At 53.2% G+C, this 21,318-nt stretch overlaps 1 long non-coding RNA gene across 2 annotated transcripts; it reads left to right on the top strand.

Annotated features, from left to right (window-relative positions):
- The first annotated feature begins 14,272 nt into the window (after nucleotides 1-14,272).
- Nucleotides 14,273-20,030, top strand: LOC308045518. 2 transcript variants are annotated; one of them, XR_013922790.1, is made up of 5 exons: nucleotides 14,273-14,385; nucleotides 16,514-16,627; nucleotides 16,842-16,985; nucleotides 18,721-18,843; nucleotides 19,103-20,030. It is a non-coding gene; the product is annotated as an uncharacterized lncRNA (long non-coding RNA). The 2 variants fall into 2 exon arrangements; XR_013922791.1 differs by lacking the exons at nucleotides 14,273-14,385; nucleotides 16,514-16,627; nucleotides 16,842-16,985 and adding an exon at nucleotides 17,317-17,403.
- The last annotated feature ends 1,288 nt before the right edge of the window (nucleotides 20,031-21,318 follow it).

Genomic DNA, 21,318 nt, shown 5'->3' with positions numbered 1-21,318 from the left:
CAGAAAAGAGGCCGAGGAGCTGCCAGGGTGTAAGGCGGCTTTGTGAGGGTGTGTGTGAAGGTGCTTTCAGAAGACAAAATGTCTCGAGCTTTGTGCTCCCTTTTTATGGGCTGGTTCAATCCATCGGGGACTCTCCAAAGGGGACAGGAATAACATGAGATCTGATCTGGTCCTCTCAAGGAACCAAGAAAGCTGAATTCCTCCTGAGCTTTACCCAATATTTTACTGACCTCCTGCTCTAAAACATCCCTCATTAAGACTGCTGGTCTTTAGCCAAAGGCCTCAGCGCCGGTGACAAGTGCTGTGCAGACGGATGTGTCCCTGCAGGACTGGGGAGCAGCTTTGCCAGTTTTGTAAGGTGCCGTACCCGCGAAGCGCTGGCTGCCCGTGCTCCTGCGCCGCGGGGTGGAGCTGAGGGCGTTATGTAACATCTGCCCTTTGATTTGCATGGAACACTAATTGCAGGCGGCCTCCCACCCGGACCCAGCGGTACAGACGCGCCCCTCCGGGCAGAGCCGCCTGCAGGGGTGGGTTAAGAACTCATATCCCAAGGCTCCCGAAATGTGTTCATTTTTGCGGCTCTCCCGCTCCTGTTCTTGCACCAGTGCCATGCATCTCCTAGGACAGAAATTAACAGGAGAAGAAAATTACGGAGACAGACGAGAAGAAACATCTGTCGGCCAAATGGTCTCTCAGACCGAAGCTGCAGTTTTCAGTCTATGAACGGCACTTTTTGTGTCCTGCCAGAGGGTGAACCTGGACGGGTGCCCAGGAGTCAAACAAGAGCTGAGCAGAGACAGCATCAGCACAGCCAGAAATACAGGAAAAGGCGGAATTTTTGTGGAATCTTCACTCTTTCCTGCTGGTTTCCTGCTTACTACATGTGAGCAACAGAGACAGCTTTTGTATTGGCAACTGCAGCACAGCAGCTATTCTGGGATGGCCAGGCTGAGGAAAAGAGCCCATGGACAACCCACTGCCACGAGCCCGGCTTCAGCCGCTGTTGTGACGGACAATTCGCCCAAGAACCGCGCTGGTTTCCAGGAGTTTGGCCGAAGTTCTCAGTGTCCCGTTTTATTTCTGTCCTTCCTTTGGCAAAGCCCATCGGCCGCCAGGGCCGCGGGGACCGCCGGTCACCGCCACGCAAGCTGCTCCGCTGGGTTGGTTTTCCCTCTCGTGGTCATGAGCGTTTCTGTTTATTGATATAGGTTGTTCTATGTGGTCTGTTAATCCAGGAAAACCTTTATCTGCAGATCTCACAAACATGGGGGTTTTTTTGGTGCAAGGATTAATAAAAACCTTTTGCTTAAGCTTCCTGCTATTGAAGAACAAAAATTAAGATAGACATTCACCAAGACGTTTCTTTCATTGTGTTTTGGACTTGGTATGGCAGTGAAGTAGTGTGATTTATGGTGAACACTACATCCAGCAGCGGGCTGATGTAAGCTGTGAGTGTGTGTTTTTATAGAGAGATTACATTTATCTCAAAGCCAGAAGGCTGGTGGGGGAACTTTCCCAGGGTCCTCACAGTATTTTGCATAGAAAGGAGGAAAAAACCCAACACAAAACCTTATAAAAATAGATATCATACTGCAGTTTTGGAATGGCTTACGCTACAAAAACCTGACCTACCTGTGAATAAACCGCAGTCAGACTAAATGCATCTGCTTCTCATGCAAGGGAAGCTTGCTTTCTTTTAAAAGAAAACAGTCCGTGCCCCATCCCAAAGTGGCCTACGAGCGAGTGCCAGAGGGATGGGAGGCTTGACAGATAATTCACTAACCAACACTTTGTTATCGTTATGGCTCAAACATGATTAATTCCCATGGAATTTGTTGTAATAATATTAGCTTTGGTGATCTCATTTGTTTAACATGTTGCTGCCATTAGGAGTCCAGTGCGTTACCCAGCAGACACTGAGCTCGGTCTGTGCTGCACCTGCTGTGGGGTCCGGGTCTCCTCACCTGCCTCTGCTGCCCAGTTCTTCCCTCAAGCTGTCAAGGGAAAACCGCTGGCACCGGGGGTCGGGACCGGTCCGACCTCCCAGCTGCCACTCCACTCGCTGGGAAGTGTCCGCTTTGTTTAATTTGTCTTCGCGGAGTTTTGGCATTCACTTTTTTGTCATCTTCATCCCCCTGGTCAAATGTCTCCTCTTTATCCACCTTCTTACTTCTCTGTCCTGATGGGTACTGGGGTCTGCTGACCCGGACTGTTCCTTCAGTCTGCAGCACAGCTCTCAGCTGAACTTTATTACAAAAGGAAGGAAAGATTAAATCAGTTTATAACTCTTTTTTGTTTGCCAAATGTGTGTGGGACAATCACAGCTGCTGTCAGAGGTTTCTAGAGTCAGATCTTCTACCCAGGGTTTAGAACAGCGATCCACTTTCAATGAAGGGACCACCGCGGTTCCCTCTATACTGTTTAACTCTCATGCAATTGAACAAGGTTTGCCAGATACTTAGAGTCAGATGAAAGCACCTTGCTTGAGTTTGAGCTCTGCTCCCCAGAGTCACCCCCTGCTGAGCGCACCCAGCAAGCCAGCGCTGCAGGAGACGCTTGTGCGGGTGCGCAGCGCCGGAGAGGGGCTGCGGGGGGCCAAGGCAGGACCCAGGGCTGCTCGGGGCTTCGCAGACCCCGACGGGCGGCCCGCAACCCCGGCCGCGCGCGGCCCCGCGCTCCCTTCGCAGGGCTGCCCTGCACAGCCGTCACACTGACTTCACTGCGGTTGTACAAGTGCTTTGGTGTCTGCACCACGAGATATACAATTAATGATCAATTTCTTTGTCCTCCCAAGGGCATTTTGTCCTGTTCTCTCAATGTGCTCTGCAAACATGACTTAATGCATTTCCCTTGGCTTTATTTCATCTCGTTCTTTTTAATTTTAGCCTATATCTGAAACCAATGGGATGAAACTGTGCAAAAGGACATTTAAGATTGAAAGCTGGTTAGAAAAATGTCCTAGCAGCAAGATCTGTAAAACTTTGGCAGCATTTCCAAAGGTGAGGGGACGGAAGCCCTTAAATCATGTTGATCTGGGCCTGGTAAGCAGTTTGGGAATGTGCTGCGGGGAAGTGCACATGAGGATGCACTCACAGACCGGCACCAGCGAAGAGTTTTAAATAGTGAGTCAAACAGAGAAAATAAAGGGTGGTGTTGGAACAGAAAACTTGCAGAGAGTGAACTGTATTGAATGCATTACTATGAGTAATTCCTGCTGCTCTCAAAGAGGAGAAAATGAGCTGTTTAAAATATTCTAATGTCCTTCAAAACACATTAAAAGTCTTTGTTCTGAAATGTTTTTTATTGTAGCTGAATGACCCTGATGTGTTTTTAACTACTCTTCCACCATGTGTGGACCACCCTGCACTTCAGGAATACTCAGCAATGATTCCTCCCCAATCCAAATGCTGCTCCCATGATATTTCTCTTCCCTGCTAAGAGCAGGAGCAAAATAGCTCACTGGGCAATTGGAGAAGAACAACCAGGGCAGCCCTTCAAAACCATTTCATAATTTCATGAAGCCCTGGTCCCAGTTGCTTGGGTACGCAGAACTGAGCACGGCACCGCGGCCGCCGCCCGTGGCGCTCGAGCTCTGTCCCTGTCCTCGGAGAAGAGCCTCCTCCCGCTCTCCGGGTGACAAGGATCTGCTCGTGGCACAGATCTGACACATCCACCACATCCCACTCCTGCCTGAACCCCTCACACAGTGAACAATCCTTCATCGCTCACGTTCTTGCTCTTTTATATCGAATCTACCTTCATAACAGAACTGATTTTTTATGATTGAGACAAGTACATAAATATGACAATGCTTGAGTCACGATATAGCAGCTGATGGTCACTGGAGAGGAAACAAAGAGCAGCGCAGAAGGGCCGAGGTTCCTGGCGCGCTGGGCTGTCCGGGCTGGCAGGGCAGCGCATACAGCGCGTCCCTGGCCGCGTCCCGCCCGCTCCCGCCGACCGCGGGCTCTGCCGGCGCTGCTGCGCAAACCTCGGCTCCATCGAGAGCTCGAGCGCTGGGCCAGGGACTGTCTGTCCTCCTTAATCACCAGCCTTTGCTGGTAGAACTCTCCAAAACGATGCCTGAACGCTGTTTGTATAATATCATACATCAGGAACCATTGCCAGGAGGCAGCATGGGCAGCATACACTTCCATGCTCTGATGGACTGCAGCACAGGATGTGTGCTCCTTCATCTGCTTTGAACTGAGAAAAAAACAAGGCATGAAAAATGAAGGCTTGTGCTTTAGGAGCACAAGGCCTCCACATGCTAGAGACCAAGGACTAGGAGCTTTGTGATGTGGACACAGCCAAATCCGGGCTGTCTGAGCCCAGGGCGCAGCGCTGTTGTGTTTGTGCTCCGCACAGAGCCCGGGTCGGCGGTGGGACGGGAGAGCCGCGTCCCGCCCGGCGCCCCGTGCGGTTCCATCCAGCCCCTCAGAGGTTTGCGGCATCTGGCAATCTCAAGGGAGACGCTGAGGCCAGGATTTTGTCACCAGTGAAATGCTTCCGATCTTTTCTATGTGAACTAAAAAAACGGGGAGATAAACTCGCTTTCAAGCTAGGGTCACACTGTGTGTGGCAGTGTGTGTCTGCATGAAGTGGGAAAAGGTTTGAAAGACAAACAACCTCAAACTTTCAGGTCACATGAAGTAAGAAATGTGTTTTATTTTTCTCATGGGAGCATGATGCAAAAAACGAAGAATCAATAGCTGAAAGAAAAAAGTGTCTGAAATATGCGTTTATTTTATCCTTCTCATGTTTTCGCAAGTGAAAAATGTTGGATATGGAAAGAAACTGGAGAAGCCTTTCACTTTATAAAATGAATGAAAAGGAAATTTGAGGAGGACCATGCTACACTCAGCATGCATATATTTCTACTGATTTCCAAAAGATTGATTGAAGTGAAAAAAATGTGGCTCTGAATAGAGAAACAAAATGTTTCAGTCCCTGGGAAAATGACATCGCAAACCACATTTTCACTGACAAATCGCACCAGTGACAGTGCGATTCGGGAGCTGCTCAAAGGGGATGGGTGACCTCGGGGGAGCTGTGAGCAGGAAGGTTTGGGGACCCCAGGAAGGGATGTGGGGAGCTCGGAGCCGCGGCAGCGCAGGGCGGTCGGGGCCGTGCGGCTGGCGGAACGGCGACGCTGCTTGCCGGCCCTGCCCTGTGCTCTCCCACTCCACCTGCTCACGGGAACTCTGGTCCCATGTGAAGTGCAGATACTCTTGCTCATTCAGCTCAGGTGTCCTTGCAGAGTATCATCAGCACTGCGATTTGCAGCTGCCCTCACTCGCACAGCCCAGCCAACCTCACCTGTTCGCACTTATCTATAGAGCCAAGCGCTGGCCACGCTCCCCCAGGATCCAGCAGCGTGTGCGGTTGTTCCCTTGCAAGGGTCAGCTCGGTTCCTCACCTTGTTTCACACCCGCTCGGCTGTGGCACCGTCCCCTTTCCCCCGGGACGTTCCAGCGGTGAGTACTGGCTGTCACCGCACTGACACTGCAGCTGCACACCCAGGGCTTGGTCTTTTGCTCACCTGTCCCTTTTGTGCCTCAAGTTTGCCCTGTCTCAAGGCATTAGTAGCATGAAACTTGTTCCAGTGCTCATCCCAACTGGAAACGCCTGTAAAACCCGTGGGACTGCAGCTGCCAGGCAGTGAGCAGGGCTTATGTGAGGGTCAGGCTGGGGGCTGTGGCGCCGTGGCGGGGGGAGGAGGGCAGAGCTGATCTCTGTGTCCTGGCACCAGGGCTGCCCTGCCTCTGTGTGCTGGAGGCGCTTTGCTGCTGCAGAGTGGATCCCAGGCCATCCTTGTGAAGGCTTGTGTTTGTTGTCACCCGCTTCTGAGCCGCGATGTCAGCTAGGAAAGCAGAGTGTGCATCTCCCGGGTTTGGGGTGCAAAAATCATATGAGGATTCCTGCACGTGATGGGGAGCACAGGCCACCTTGGGATGTCACACAGTACAATTCTAGAGATGTTTTGCATGTGTTCCCAAAGGGGGACAACAAGGAGCCATTCGAGTATGATACAGGCAGTTTGAAATATTTTAAAGAGGAACCAGCAGGAGAACAGTTACAGCGTGTAGTGCAGATGTCTCTGGTGGAGCCAAGGTGGGAAGCTTTGATTCTCTCTGTGGCCCATGAGGGAGGGAAGGTCTTTCCAGAGCCCAGCTCAGGATGGGTAGTAGCTACGGTGATCTTCTGGAGACACCTCTAGGTAAAACGGGATCTGCATTTCTGCATCAATGATGTGCCTAGTGAGGGAGCTAGGCTCTTATCTTGGCAAGCTGAATTAGGTGCCTGGCATCAGACTGTGGTAACAGCAGGGGTGATAAGTTTTAGGTGTGTTAATTAGGAGCCAAGCAATTTAAAATCATCGCTATATTTAAGATGCACTTAAATGATGCCCCAGGCCTGGGGCTGTCATGCACAGCTCAGGGTTGAACTCAGGGGTCATTGGTGTGATCCTGCGCCCAGTGCCTGAGTCACGTTAACCCTCTCTTCTCAGCTCCGTGCCGCAGCAGCTGCCGGCGCGCTGGGGCAGAGGCTCCTGCCGCCCGTGTGTGAGCCCTGCTGGGGTCAGGACCCGACCTCTCATACAAATATATATAAAAATACGATTGTATTGCATTACAGTTCAGCAGAATGATTGTGATAAATACTACCCCTGCCTTGAAGAATTTGAAGCACAAGGTTAATTAATTGCTAAAACCAAGGGGAAGGCATTGCTTTCAAGGGATGAAGTCTAATTTGATAATGAATGTGTGCCTGTCCAGTGACAGTATTAAACTCAATTGAAACTGCCTGAGTCCAACTGGGTATCATAGCAGATGGAGTTTGAGGAGGGATGTGCAAGAGGGGGTGCTGTGGTTCTGCTCAGGGTCTCCTGCTGGCCTCACGCTGTAAAGGACGCTGGAGGACACGGGGCTCTGGGAGCAGCGCTGGGGTGGGGGGGGCAGTGCTTTGGGGAGCAGCGCTGGGGTGAGGGGGGGCAGTGCTTTGGGGAGCAGCGCTGGGGTGGGGGAGCAGTGTTTTGGGGAGCAGCGCTGGGGTGAAGAGGGGTCGGCGGCGGCTGCGCTGGGTCTGACCACTGCTCGGTTTGGAGGTTGACAAGAATCAGGTTCCTTGAGATTACTGTAACCAGCAAACAGTTCTTTGTTTAATTTTCTTAATGGGGTTCTAGCAGAATCTGTAGCTGGCATAAGGATACCGAAGGTCGCATTGTAGCCGGTAGGAAGGCAATTCCCAGGGCAAAGAATTCAGTAGTGCTGCTCTTACTTCAGTTGTTGTTATTTGGCAGGGCTGCTCAAAGCTGCCTGGGAAAATGTCCCTGCTACTGCTCCAGCACTCCGTCTTCTGGGCCCGCAAGCAGGCACAACTCTTTATTTGCATTATTTTTACATGGACTTTAAAAATAAAATCCAGCCCCCAGAGTGAAAAGTCCTCCTTGTATTTTTGTGACCAGCAGCTCTTTCCCTGGAGAGCCTGTGAGCCCAGGATTGTGAAGAATGTTCCCATGCAGCTTCCACAGCACCACCCGTCATGGAAACGGGGGCTCTGCCAGCGGCCGGGCCACCGCGGGGCGGGCGGAGCGGAGCCCGGCTGCGGCCCCGGCTGCGGCCCCGGCTGCGGCCCCGGCTGCGGCCCCGGCTGCGGCCCCGGCTGCGGCCCCGGCGGCGGCGCTCGGTAGGGCCGGGGCCGCCCCCTGGTGGCGGCGGGGGGAGGCGGAGCCGGGCTGGGCCCCGTTCCGCCGGGCGGGCAGCGAGCGCCGCTCCGCGGGGCCGGTCCCGGCGCTCCGGGCGGGCGGCGCCGGGAGCCGCGTGTCGGGCTGTGCGGGAGCGGGTGGTTCGGGTGTGCAGGGGAAGGAGAGCGCTGCCAACACCGTCCTGGAGGCGACCAGGCTGGAGCAACGGGAAACGTGAGCACTGAGCAGTGACTTCAGGTGCAAGGCATGTTCCCTGCCATGTTTCTCTCCCCTTTCTTGCATCCATCACCCTAAATTTGGCTTCGTGTCTACTAAGAAGCTGCAAATCCTCAGGTAAAACCTTAATGTAACACAGAAAACTGAGGCACAGCAGAACAGTTTTAAAAGTATTCATGCCCATCTCTGGGCCCTGCTGAATTCTACACTGAGGTTTCTCCTCTGAAACAGGGCTAGAGCGGCCTCGTCCTGGCTTGGGAACACCACGTGTGCAAAGCTTACCCATCGGCTTATAAGCTTACCTACTTGGAAAAGTGACTCTGCCTCATGAAGAAGTTACCCTGCCTGCTACAGTTTTACGATTCAGCATTGATATTTACTCAGCCTTTGACAGGAAGCCGCGAGAGCAGCCCCGACCGTATCGAGCCCTTCGATCTGCCCTGCGTGCAGCCTACAGAGCCCTGCGCGGTCCCTGCAGGCGTTTTAACCCGCTCAGCAGGGCGCTCGGTGTGCTGACGCTGAGCCTTCCTTGGGCAGTGTGCTCTGATGGGCACTGTCTCGTCTCTCTGGGTGCCAATTGTAAGTTCACTGTCTGGATAAGGCTGTGGTGCTGATTAAAACACACTTTTTACCGTGCACTGTTGGATTTGTGTAATGTTCCATAAGCTGCTTTGAAAGTAGATATTGGTTTATATATTTGAATTCCTGAGAACGAGGGCTTTCAAAGCTCATTGGTGTTCACGTTCTGGGATAAGATTAAGCTGTCAAGTTCAACAGAACTTCTTCTCTTTCTTATTTTTCCACGCTCATGCCTGGAGGAGTCCCTAATTCACACCTGACTGAGTAAAGAATGTCAAACAACTCAGCTGCTCTGGCAAAGGGGGAGAAGTCCCCAGTTAGTACATGCTGGCGTTTCAGCCTGCCTCGCTGCTCTGGGCAGCGTCACAGGGAGCCGGGCAGCGGGAAGATGTGTGCTCTTGGAATTGCACTGAAGTGGAAAATGCTCTGGAATGTCTCAAAAGCTCCATCGCAAGAGGAAAGATGTGACTGGAAACACATAGTGTGTTGGAGATACCGTGGTCTGTTTGGTGGGTCCGTCCCAGCTCAGCTCTAGCGAGGAGGTATATGATTTAGTGAATATTCTCTGAAGAGCCTCAGAAGAAGAGAAAGGGCTGCCCAGGTTATGAGGACTGTGATCCTCTTTCAAAGTTGAGTTTTTCTTTGGGGGAGGGTAAGGATCAGTGCAGGCAGTCAGGGCAATGCTTATGAAACACAGGGCTTCTGCTTTTAAAGAGCTTGTGGCAACTGTACCAGCCCTCACAATTTTGAGCTGTTCTTGTCCCCCTGTGAAGGGGTCTGATGAAGCAGGTCATCCTGCTGTAAGAGGTGTTTTTTGGGGACAAGAGTTACAAAGATCTTCTGTGTCCAAATGGGAGAGATTTGATGCAATGGTTACAGGGAGCCCCAGCAGCGTGGTGCATCCTGCACTGAGACAGGTGTATGTCGCACAGCAAAACCCCCTTCTGTTCTGTTACAAGGGTTTCTGCAGCTGAAGAGCAGCTCTGGGCTTGGGGAAGCACTTCATTGCCACAGAGGCTGGTGGCTGGTGTAAACCCAACTGTCACTGTTGAGCAACACAGCATGCGAGCTGGATCCTGGTGGTCACACACTTCCCTACGACAGTGACTCTGCAAGCAGAGGCAGCAGTGTTGAAATGACCTCTGTGTGTAAAAGGGGGGGTGATAAGCTGCACATCTGCCTCCTCCCGGAAGCCCAAAGCCGAGGGTCTGAGAATGGCAAGTGCGGGTGCCTTGGCGATGCCGTGGTGGCTGCCTGTGGGAGCGCAGGGCTGATAACCACACCATTTTGGTATCGTAGGTATTCCCAGTACTGTTGGTCCCATGTTGTTTCTGCAGTTGTTTCTGAGGCTTAACCGAAGAGCAGAACATCTGCCCAGGGTCAGACAAGGGCCCGGCCAACCCGCATCCTATCGCCTGGGGTGCGCAGCAGCAGATGCCAAGGGAAGAATGGAAGGACGGGGCAGCTGGTATCTCTGTGGTGCAGTCCCGCTTCCAGTTATCTGTGACTCGGGAGCGTTTCAGAAGCAGTATCTCTGAACTTTGAGGCCTGATGTGTTTTTCTTCCCCGGTTTCGCCAACTGCTTTTGCCAGCAATGGCCCCGTCAGCGAGGGAGCAGGATGAGACCTTGCACCTCCGACTGCCGCCGAGCGGCGGGTCCTGCCGCGCTCCTGTGCCGCGCGGCCTTGGCTGGCTCTGCCCTGGCGTGACCAGCAGTGCTTCGTACCCAGGGCATCCGTTCCACAGGATCTGCAGAGACTGGCTGCAGAGAAACTTGTCTAATACCTGGTTTCTGAACGCAATACACAGAGAAAAGTAATTTAGCATGGTCAGTAAAAGACAATGATTAGCACCAGAAGCAGGGTCGCTTTCTGCTTTCATTGTCTGTGAAAAAGAATCAGCACAATCCTATGTTTGACAACTTAAATACTGGTTAAAATAATATTGTTAAAAACAAAAACCAAAGCAAACACAAAGAAAACCAGCGAAAACCACCCCCACTCCAAACCCAAACAAACCCAGCAGACGTGAGTCCAGGGCTCTTTCCTGTGTTCTGGGGCTGGATTCTGTTCCTCAGGGATAATGTCTTTGGAGTAACTGTATTAGCATCTGCAGTGAATGAAGTGCAGATCCATAGCTACTGATTTCTTTAAGAGATAAAGCTCCTCAATCTTTCACACTCAGAGCAGGACTTTACTCCTTGCCTGGGCACATAACAAGATTATTGCAAGAGAAAAGATATTCCTTTGAGGGAATAAATATAGGAAAATATGGCTTTGTTTTTCAGTGATGTGCTGGAGTTAAGGAGAGAGATGGCTGCAATATGAGCTTATTTTGAGGCAAAACCTCTGGGAAAGGGTGTGATTCTTACTCAGCAGCTGTGAACAGAGAACTCAGCTGAACAGGGGTGGCAGACCTGGGGAAAGTAAGAGGAAGTTTGGATTTCCTCCACTCGTGCAAATCTAGATGTGCTAATTGAGATGGAATATGGATGAAGCCAAGCAACCCTCTGGCTGGTGCTGTATTTCTGCTTCCTTAGAATTACAGTGTTAACACTACTATTATTCATTGTGTACTGGTATTGTCAACAGTGTGTGCTGTACAGGATGTCTTTTGGGTCATTCAATGGCTGTGACAGTTAGTGGGGTTTTCTTATCTGTCACCGTCCATCTGAAAACCAGCTTTAAACCTCCTGGGTTGTGTCTGTCTTTTTCTCCCACTCTCTTTTTTTCTTAACCAGAGGTCTAAAGTAAAAGTGACAAATGCATAATCAACCACCAACAGAAGCATCCTCAGTTTGCTGTAGTCCAGCCCCCCTCAGCCCCGGGGGACAGGAGGAGGGGAGATGTCACTGCAGCACAACTGGAGGCTCCTCATGATGTGTTGATTTGGTTTGTCTTTTCTGAGTGAGGGGAGAGTGGAAACGGACGCAGGGTGCTGGGGTGCTCAGAGCCGGGCCAGCCAGCGTGGCCGGGTTCGGCCCAGGTGCGTGTTGGTGCAGGAGCCCGCGGTGAGCGGGCTGGCGCCGCAGCCCCCGCCTGCAGCAGACGCGTGCCGGGGTGCCGTCTGCCCCAGCTGTGGCTGCAGAGGTTCCTCGCGTGCCCAGCTGCGGGGCTGGGGCTGCGGGAGCACCTCCCCAGTGCCTCCCTCCACCGTGCACAGCTCAGCCTGCAAGCTGTTCTCCAGTAAAGTGCTGCGGTTTGGGGAACGGTATGCAGAAACCTCTGTTGGCAGTCTGTAATCCCCCCAGCTTCTCTACCTCCCTTCCTCCTCCTCCCAGAGCAAGCCACAGAGCTGCGTGCTGCAAACGTATTGAAAAAATGGCTCGATTGGGAAATGTTGAGTGCAATTTTGAGGCTGTTGCACAGAGTGGGGTAGTGCGGTGACGTTTGGAAACCATAGAGGAAATCAGCTCGCTGTGGAACATCTGTCTCCAACACCTACGTGGGTCCGTAGGGCTGTGCCGAGCAAGGCGGGTGTCCCGGCAGGAGACGCTCGGTCTCCCGCCGCGCTGGTCAGCGAGGCGCAGGTCTGTGCGGGCACGTTGGCCAGCGAGTCCTTGTTGGCCGCAGCTCCCGCTGCCATACGGAACGGAGCTCTAAGCTGGCTGGCTTGGGCGGTGCCGTGGGAGGCAGGTGAGGGATTCGGTGCAGGGTGACAGGGAAGAACCTCAGCTCTAACGGGAGGTTTGCAGACGTGCTCTGGGCCTTTTTGCTGGGTGTGTAAGGCTCTTGCTGCTTTTCACACTGATTCAGTTTCATTACCCCTTTGGTTTTGCTTTTCACTAGTCTCTTTTTTGCCCTGGACAGGTAAGGTCATAATAATTTGTGCAACCACCTAAGGGGAGTGTTTTTCTACGTGACTCAGACCCCAGACTTGCAAGGCTTGCTACCAGCTGTGGCCAGGAGCCACAGAAATAAGCAAGACAAAATCACCCAACTTGTAAAGAGACCCCTAAACTCCTGAGCCCCAGAGGACCCGATCTGCAGGATCCGCAGCCCTTGCCAGGGGCTGCTCTCACCCGCCAGCCTGTCTGCAGATCTAACACCCTGTGTGCGGGCATCCAAGTTTGATGCTTTTCACAATTCATATTTGAGATGCAGTGACCAAAAAAGATAATTTTGATTGACCGCTGTGAGTTCCTGAGTAGCAAATGCAGTGCGTTTCGACAGCGAACTTCAGAGCAGGGGGGATGTTTGCCATGAGGATGAAGACGAACTTGCTCTGAGCATTGCAGTTCCTTCAGGTCCGTTTAATTTGTGGAGGAATATGTCAACATATTCTTGCTCTCCTAATGGAAGAATGTTAATGGTGTATGCATTTTGCATGCATAGACATAGTCCTGAGTTTGTTTATTTGCCTGGGGGCCTGAATCCATTCTGATCTGCACTGTTGTACACCAGCACTGGTTCCAGTACAGTGCACGCCGTCCCCTGGGTGTAATAATATGTGAGCAAGATCAGAAATAAACTGCGGTATTTTATCAATGATACTGCAAACAGTGTAGAAACTAGCAAAAAGGAGTCATTAGTTCACGTCTTCTGTTCAGGTAGCAGAAAATGAAGGGAGCTGCATAAGTAACTGCTGCTGTTGGAGAAGATAATTGAGAAGACCTCTGCTCGAGGTGGATGTGGACTGAAGATTTTGGATCCAAATTCAAATCTGGGTTTTTAGAAGTTACAAAATATGGTGGTATTTGCTATGGGTGTTTTCGGGCACCCATGGGGTTTTTTGTGGTGTTTTGTTTTGTGGGCTTTGGTTTTGTTTTTTTTAATTCGTCACCAACTGATGTTCCAGCGATGGTGACCAAACGTTTGTCAGCACTTTGCGTTGCAGCCCCATCAAGAACGGACATAAAGCAGCTGCCCTTTTTTCTTTCCATAGGCCTTGGTCTGGAAGGTCACCCATTTCAAAGGCTTTTAGGTACAAGTAGGGGAGAGTGAAAAAGAAGATCTAGAAAAAATGCACTACAAATGACATGAACAAACCTACTTCTTTGCCCCAATTAAAACCAAAGCAAAAAATGAAACCAAACCACCCAGACCTTTCCATTCCTCTTTTATTGTATATTTTAAAACACAGGCACACGAAAGAGGAACTGGACAGTAACTGTATTCCTCATCATCTAACTATCCCTGGGGCACAGGGGCCAGGTTTTGTTTTCGCAGGGCGGTTGGCCCCACTCGTGCGTGCGGGAGCAGCCGCCGAGCGCTCCCGGAGCCCGTGTGCAGCTACCGGGAGGCAGAGGGGGGCGTTTTCCGCAGCAGGGGTTCGGACGGAGCTGCAGGAACATAACAGAACACGCGGCTGCAGCCCAAGCGTGCTGGTGGGTACCAGAAGGCTGCTGGGATAACGCAGGGCCCGGCAGCAAGCGCCACGGCATCTCTGCGGGGTTCGGCTGCAGAGCCGGCGGCAGCGGGGAGCCCGGGGACAGAAAACCCGAGAGGCAAAAGCTGGAAAGGAAGGACAGAACTGGATGCTGGGAATGAGAAAATGGTCCTGCAAGGAGGATCCCGCGGTCTCTGTGGGGTGGCCGCCCTGGTGCAGCCTGACATGGCGCTGCCCTCCCGCAGAGGCCTCCCGCCCGCCGCCAGCTCTGCGCCGCTCGGCAGGATGGGGACAGCGCTTTCACAACCTGGATGTGTTGTCACTCGCATCCAGACATTTCCTGTTATCTAACCTCAGCCTTATCTTCCCCATTCGCAGCTTCCTCTCGAAGGAGGAGCAGCCCCTTCAAAAACGAGCTGTGTGCCTGGGCTTTGCCCCCACCGCGCTCCTCCGGCGGGGCCCCGGCCCCACGCCGGCCCCGCACCACGGGCCTCTTGCCACGCCGGCCCCGCACCACCAGCCCTGCCCGCCAGGGACCAGGCTGGCTCAGCACGGTAGGTGCCAGGTCCCCATCCTGCCCGCTGGAAGGGGTGGCTGGGGACAGAGGAGGATCAGTCCCATGGGGTGACCTCCTGTTTCTCCTCTGGGAGGTCTCAGAAGACCACAGGGGTTGGGACACCAAAATCCGTGGGCTGTCCGCGTTCCTGGCAAGGCAGAAAGCTGTCCTCCCAGCCCGGGTTACACCTGCAGCCGCAGGGCGCCGCAGCCAGCTGGGGCTGGGACTGCGTCCCCTGGGCACCGGGACCTGTCTGCCTGAGCCAGAAGAGCTTTCTGGTGTCTCTCTTCAGGGGAAAAGCGGTGGGGTTGGGACAGGGATGCTTTGTGAGGGCAGGTCTGGGGATGCAAACGCTGCTGGTCCAAGCCAGGGACCATGATTCATTGATGAGGATGAAATACAATGAACAGCTATAGCAATGTATATGTAGCCCTTCTTGGTACTGGGATGCATGTGAGCTTGCTCCCCCGTCTCACGCACACACCGCACGAATTGCTGGCAGTAGGGCGATCATGATCTAAATTAGTCATAGGTGAGACAGCACACAGAGAGCAGAGGAAGCTGCAGGGCAGAGGAGCGTTTTACCAGGGAGAGATGGTGTCCCAGCTGGGTGCAAGGGCACTCTTCAGCTCCTTCTCGCTGTCCTGATGGCTTCAGGATGGTGAACAAAGGTTTTCCTGCAGCCCTCTTCTCTCTGCTGGGCACTGGGGGTGCGAGCAGGAGCAGGGACAAAGTCCGCACAGGGGGCCGGGGGCTCAGGTGAGTGCGGGGCTGCGGGGGCGTGTGGCTGGTGGCCTCCAGATAACTTGTTGGTGACCTTCAGCAGGGCTAGGCAGAGGGGACATCCAGCCTGGGCTGAGGATGGAGACATTGCTTTTAGTCTTGTGACAAAAACAAAGAACAACCATCAGCGTACGAAGGGCTGCGGGGCTGTTGGGGTGACAGGGTCGCACAGATGGTGGCAGTGGGAACGTGTGGCTGGTTTTATGCGTCATGCAGTTGCTCAGGGACAGTCGTCACCAGAGCACTTTGGGCTCTGGGTCCTCTCCAAAGCTGGGACAGCTGCCCTACTTGCTGGTCACGGTTTCCAGGAGCTTTCCTTAGGACAGGGCGGCCGCTCGCCGCACCGTCCTGTGAACTGCAGCCCAAAGGCAGCTGGAAGGCTGGGCTGGGGTAACGAGGGCTGTCCCAGCTGCTCTGGCACCGGAGGCTCCTGCTGTCAATGAGGGCAGGGACAAGGGTGTCACAAAAACTGGCTCCCTGAGCTGCTGCTGCTCTGCTGGTGCTGGGGAGCCAGAGATCCTCGTGCTGCTGAGGAGGGTCCCTCTGCCCGCGGAAAGCGTTAAGGAGCAGGAGTCATTAATTAATTGGCTGCACCATTTGGCCTCTGGCTTTGGTTGTGTATTGGTAACTGTCTCACTCAAGTCAGCAGATGTGCTACAGAGAACTATGCTTGGTTATACAAGTCCAGCTTGCCTGCAATGAAGCAAAAGCCTTGGGCTGCAGCAGCAGGCTTCGCTGGAGCCTGCCTGATAGATGGGCTGGACCTTACTGAGCCCAGCGTTCCAACATGTGTCAGGCCAAGGTGGCAGCAGCAGCAGCCGCAGGGCTGGGAGCACAGGAGGGTGCTCTGTGGAGCGGCAGGACGTGCCGCGGCAGGCCCCCGTGGGCAGAGCCGCAGCGCACGTTGCTCTCCGGCAGGAAGGCTCCGGCTCCGGGGAATGCACGCCTGACGGGCAGAGATCCGGCAGACCCCGTTGCCCACAGATCTGGGGATTGTTGCTTTTCATCCAGGCTGTGATTTGGGTTTCACCAAGTGGAAAACAGAGATGACCTTGATTCCAGTTCAAAACCTGCGTAGTAAGTGCATGTCTTGAAACGGCTGCAGCCTGCATCTTAGTATGTGCAAACCATGCAGCCACACTTCTGTTAGTGTTGTTATTATATTAAAGTCTACCCAATAATTTTACTTTTATTTTCATCACACGTTGCAGAGCAATCCAACAGCCCTGTAGAAACACCTGAGAGATATCATGCAGCTCGGAGGGACAGAGCCGAAGCGTTTCGTGCCTTTGATAAGGGACTGACTGAGGAACGCAAGAAGAAAACCTCTTTCTGTTTTCCAGGCAGAGCCCACAGCTGATTGCTCAGTCTGCTTTACAACACGGAGCTTTTACTTGGAAATAGCCCCTTCAGCCTGAAAGCAGAAGCTCTGACAAAGACAAATCCATTCATATCAGGTACTATCATTATGGGGTGGAGTAGCGAGCTCCATTCCCATCTGCTGATAGAATTATCTCCACTGCGTACCTCCTCTTATCTGTCGCTGACAACATTTCAAGTGGCTGTTTTTCCACTCAGAAAGCCACAATGGGGGGTTATTTTAAGCTGCGATTGCAGAAGCAGTGCCATCTTGGCTTTTGTCTTTTGTTTTTCTCCTTTTTTCTGTCTTAGGGCCACAGGTTCCACTGTTAGAGATCAGCACTGAGGCTGAGGGAAGTCTGGGCACTGGTACCTGCTGAAGACCCCGCTCCATCTTTCTTCATGCAGCCCCCCATCACACCTGGATGTGGCTGAGACACCTTTTGGGGCTGACAGGTTCACTCTTCTTTCCTCACTGTGCTTTCATTACTGTGTGGTGTCTAATTCACATTGTTTTCAGGCAGAGAGTGCACAACCCTGTTTTAATAACATCAGCAAAAACTATGCAAACCATTCAGAGCTTGTTAAAAATCTTTCACTTTTCATGGTACAGCAGAGTTCAATGAGGAAGATGAGTAATTTGGCCAGCCCCACTGACAGACCTGAGACAAGGACCCAGGTGTCTTTGTGACCCATCTGCTGCCAAACCCCACAGGAGTGCAAAACTGCTGCCCTGCAATATGTTTTCTGGGTGTTTGTCCAGACTTTCTGTGTCAAGAGAGACATTGCTCTTCGTGACGTTGTGCTGAGTGTTTGCATGGACATCTTGTCAATATTTCAAGCTACCAATGCAGCTGTATAGCTAAGGCAGAAGGTGGGTTTGGAGCTCTCAGTCATTTTCAGCTTCACAGAACTTCAGCCTTTGGATTAACGTAGCGGGTGTTTTCCTCAGCAGCAGGCAGCGTCTGCTGTGTGCTTCTCACCCAGAGAAAAGCGTGGGAGGGGGGATTACAGGAGAGATCACGACGGTTTTTGCTAACCTGACAAAGCCTCTGATGTTGCCAGCAGCCAGAGCCCCCGTTCTCCCTGTGCCGTGCCAGGACGGCGCTCGGCGCGGCCGGCAGCGAGCGCGGTGCCGCGCTGCGTGTATTTGACAAGCTGAGTCCGACACTCAGTGCGAGAGTGTCAGTTTGTCAAATACCCCAAGCGAGGCACTGCTGAGCAGCGCGGCGGCTCCGGCTCCGGCTCCGTCCCGCTCGGCAGCGAGTTCTGCTCCCCTGCAGACCCCGACGAGGCCCCGGGCGGCCCGTCCCCCCCGCACCCAGCGCCGCCGGACCCGCGCCCCAGGTCTCCCTCCCGCCCCGGTCGCGTTCTCCTGGCGCCGAAGCTGCGCTGAAGTGGTGCTGGGGCACGGACCCGAGCCCTGGCTCCTCCTTTGCAGCCAGAGACAATGCTCCTCTCTTCCACAGCATTAACTAGCCTGCTGTTAATTAGTAATCCTGCTCAGTTAACAAGGATTCTGGCAGCTCTAATCACAACATCGCGGGGAAGGGCAGCGTTATCCATAATACAGAATCTTTTCTTTAGACACTTCAATTTGGAGTACAAACTAATCAGGCTGCTGATTGATTAACTTCTCTCTGTCCCGTGAGCCCATGAAAAATGCATGTTTGCTCAATCTGTTTTTAAATTAGGCCATGGAGTCTATTGCTTCTCCTTGAAAACTTGTTGTTTGGAGAAGACTCCTTGGTTTTGGATGGCTGTTCCTGGTCAGCACTCGCGGCAAGGTTGCCTATTGCTTTTCTTGCATCTCTGATATTTAGCTGAAGTAATTACCTTTAAATTCTCCCACCTGAAGATCTGGTGGTTGGTAAGTACTTTTAATTACTGGCTTGTAGCATATCAGCCCTACAGCTTGAGATATCTCAGGGTGAGGGGATGACAGGGGGAGTGCCCAGCCCTGTTTGACAAGAAATCACCGAACACTGAAAACTTGGTTTAGGACAGTACCAAGAACAAATTTTGCAATGTTTTAGAATATTGATAAACTAGAATACTAACTTGGAGGGGTGGGGGGGATTGTTGCAACGATTTCTTGCTAAATATTTTGAAGAAGTTGGAATTTGTACAAAGTTGGGACCAATGAATGTATCTCATTGCCTAAGCAGATTGTGTTCTACTTTTTGAGCAGGTCCTATCAGAAGAGTTTATTGTGCACTTGGGGACAAACAGGGTCCTTATGACTCACACTCCCGTGGTCTCTCTCAAGCACCTACTCATGACTCACAGACATCACCCGATCTTTATCACTGAGGTCAGTTTCAAAGAGAACAAATCTGTTATTTCAGGGTTGTTTTCTGCCCAGTGGATCCTTACACAGCAGGTCAGCCCCAGCCCCTCCTGGCCTCGCACGCCTCAAGGTTTCGGCACACCTGAACTCTTCTGCACCACAGCTGCCAAGTGTGCTCTTCATCATGGTTTCCTCATGCATGTCCAGTTTGTACTTTCAGTGCAGTTTGCCCCTCTGCCTTTTAAACAACACCCACACCTCGTTCCCACCCGGTTCCTTCTAGGTGGCGAAGGAAGTTAATCCCTTCCTTTCTTACCAAATACTACATTTTGGTGGGACCAGCTTCTCTGAGACTTGCTCTCTTGTCCTGGTTGGAACGGCCAGTTCAGATGGCATTGGAGACCAGGGCAAGCCTGGAAAAGGTGAAAGCCACCAGCTCCCCTCTGTTGTGCGGGAGCTCCAGCTGCTCTGAAGCCAGAGGAGCTGCAAGTCTGACGCTGTGCTGGCCATCAGAAACAGCGTGTGTTGTGGAGAGCGGTTTCGGAGCAGAAGCTGAGGTTTCTCTGCGGTGCTGGAGCAGAGCTGGCGCTCAGCAGATGAGTCACGTCCCCGGGTGAGTGGCCAGCACAAGTGAAGGAGAAGTTCTCATCTGATGGTGATACAGAACAGCAAGCTCTCTGTGACTTGCAAAAGAAAAATGTTCTCTTTCCAGCAGGTTTTACTACCAAACATGCCAAAAATATAAACTAAAAAAATCGTCACATATTTGCTGCACAGGGAGAAACAACCACCTCGGCACTGCAGAGCAGCTTTTTGTGTTCCCGCTGTTGTGCTGCCTATGGCCGGAGCTGTTCTGCTGCCCCGCCTGGGGGCAGTGACAGTGGGACCTGCCGCCCCACCTGGAGGCAGTGACAGCGGGACCTGCCGCCCCGCCTGGAGGCAGTGACAGCGGGACCTGCCGCCCCACCTGGGGGCAGTGACAGCGGGACCTGCCGCCCCACCTCCCCTCCCGTCACCTCCTTCCTCTGCAGCTTCACCCCACTTCAGGGCTTCTGAGGCAGCTGCCAGAGCTCCCCACAGCAGATCAGCGCTGGAAAAATCAGAGCTGGAAAAATCAGGGTGTTACATAGTCAGTGGGGGAGCTGGAAGCTTATAATGGCAGCAAGTCTTGCATAAAATGCTAGCCTAATTGAGAATTAATAAAGATGGCACGTGGGGGCTAAAAGAGAGCACCATGTCCTGTGTTTTGGGCCTGGATCTACCGAGGTGAGGATGGGGAAGCTGAGGAGTTTTCAGTTCCCTTCTCATGCAGCACTGACCTCGCACCACGGCCGCGGGTCCCTGTTCCCCCATCGCGTTTGTTCCGCACGCCCCGGCAGCGCTGACCCGCAGCTGCTCCTGCCGCGTGTCCCCAGCCAGCCCGGCTGGGCAGGGAGGGACCCCGCACGTGCGTCCAGCTGTCCCCCGGCTCTCGCCCTTGCTCAGGGCACAGCTCCTCTCTGGCGGGGACGGGGACAGTGCCCAGGGCTGAGAGCTCAGCACCAGTGCCTGAGCTGAGACCGGTGCTGGGAGAGGGACCTGGCGCTGCTGCAGCCCTGTGAGGGCAGGCAGGTCCTGCCTGCTGCTGCATACTGCTGCCTGTCACTGCCCGCTGCTGCCTGCCACTGCCTGTCACTGTCTGCTGCTGCTGCCCACTGCTGCCTGTCACTGCCCGCTGCTGCCTGCCACTGCCTGCTGCTGTGCACTGCTGCCTGCCACTGCCTGTCACTGCCTGCTGCTGCTGCACACTGCTGCCTGTCACTGCCTGCTGCTGCCTGTCACTGCCTGTCACTGCCCACTGCTGCCTGTCACTGCCCACGCCCTGGGAGTGCAGCAGCCAGGCACTGCAGCACAATATGCCCATGTGCCCACTGCTCTCCTTATGAAACCTTTGGAATACAGGCAGGAGCCTTTTTTTCTCTCTGGTCTTGCCTGACAACCACCTCGTGTCCTGGAGAATTCTGTAATTCAGAGCATGAGGTAAAAGTGAGGTTCTTCTTCCTGGTGCTCAGTGAACCTCCTGACCTGGGAAGGGAAGATCCACGGCAGCAGCCACAAAAGCCCTGTGGGTCCTGGTCGGTGTCAAGGAGAGTGTGTGTGACACAGAGCTCACCTGCTTCTCCATGCTCCCCCAGCTGCACTGTCTGGTTTAATAACCTGCTTTGCTAAAGGCAGCAGCACCCTCTCCCTGCCCTGTCTGCCTGCAGAACCGAGGGATGCTGCCTGGGGGTGTCCGGCAGCTGGGGGCAGAGCACCCCAGCAGACCCCCGGCACCACCAGTACATGTAAGATGCAAGTGATTAACAGTGAGGAACCAGACTGTTGAGTGAGCGAGCCTATTGCAGGAAACACACGTCAGCTGAGGGCAGGAACAGCGAAGCACCAGCCCTGCTGCTTTTGCAAAAAAGAACAACTGCTTTATTTTTGTCAGAGACCCAGGAATGCCCTGGGGTGGGTCTA

The sequence above is a fragment of the Nesoenas mayeri genome (genome assembly GCF_963082525.1).
Source record: "Nesoenas mayeri genome assembly, chromosome: 13".
In the NCBI taxonomy this organism is placed as follows: domain Eukaryota; kingdom Metazoa; phylum Chordata; class Aves; order Columbiformes; family Columbidae; genus Nesoenas; species Nesoenas mayeri.
Note: the sequence above shows the minus strand (reverse complement) of the source record. Positions and strands in the feature narration are given on the sequence as shown.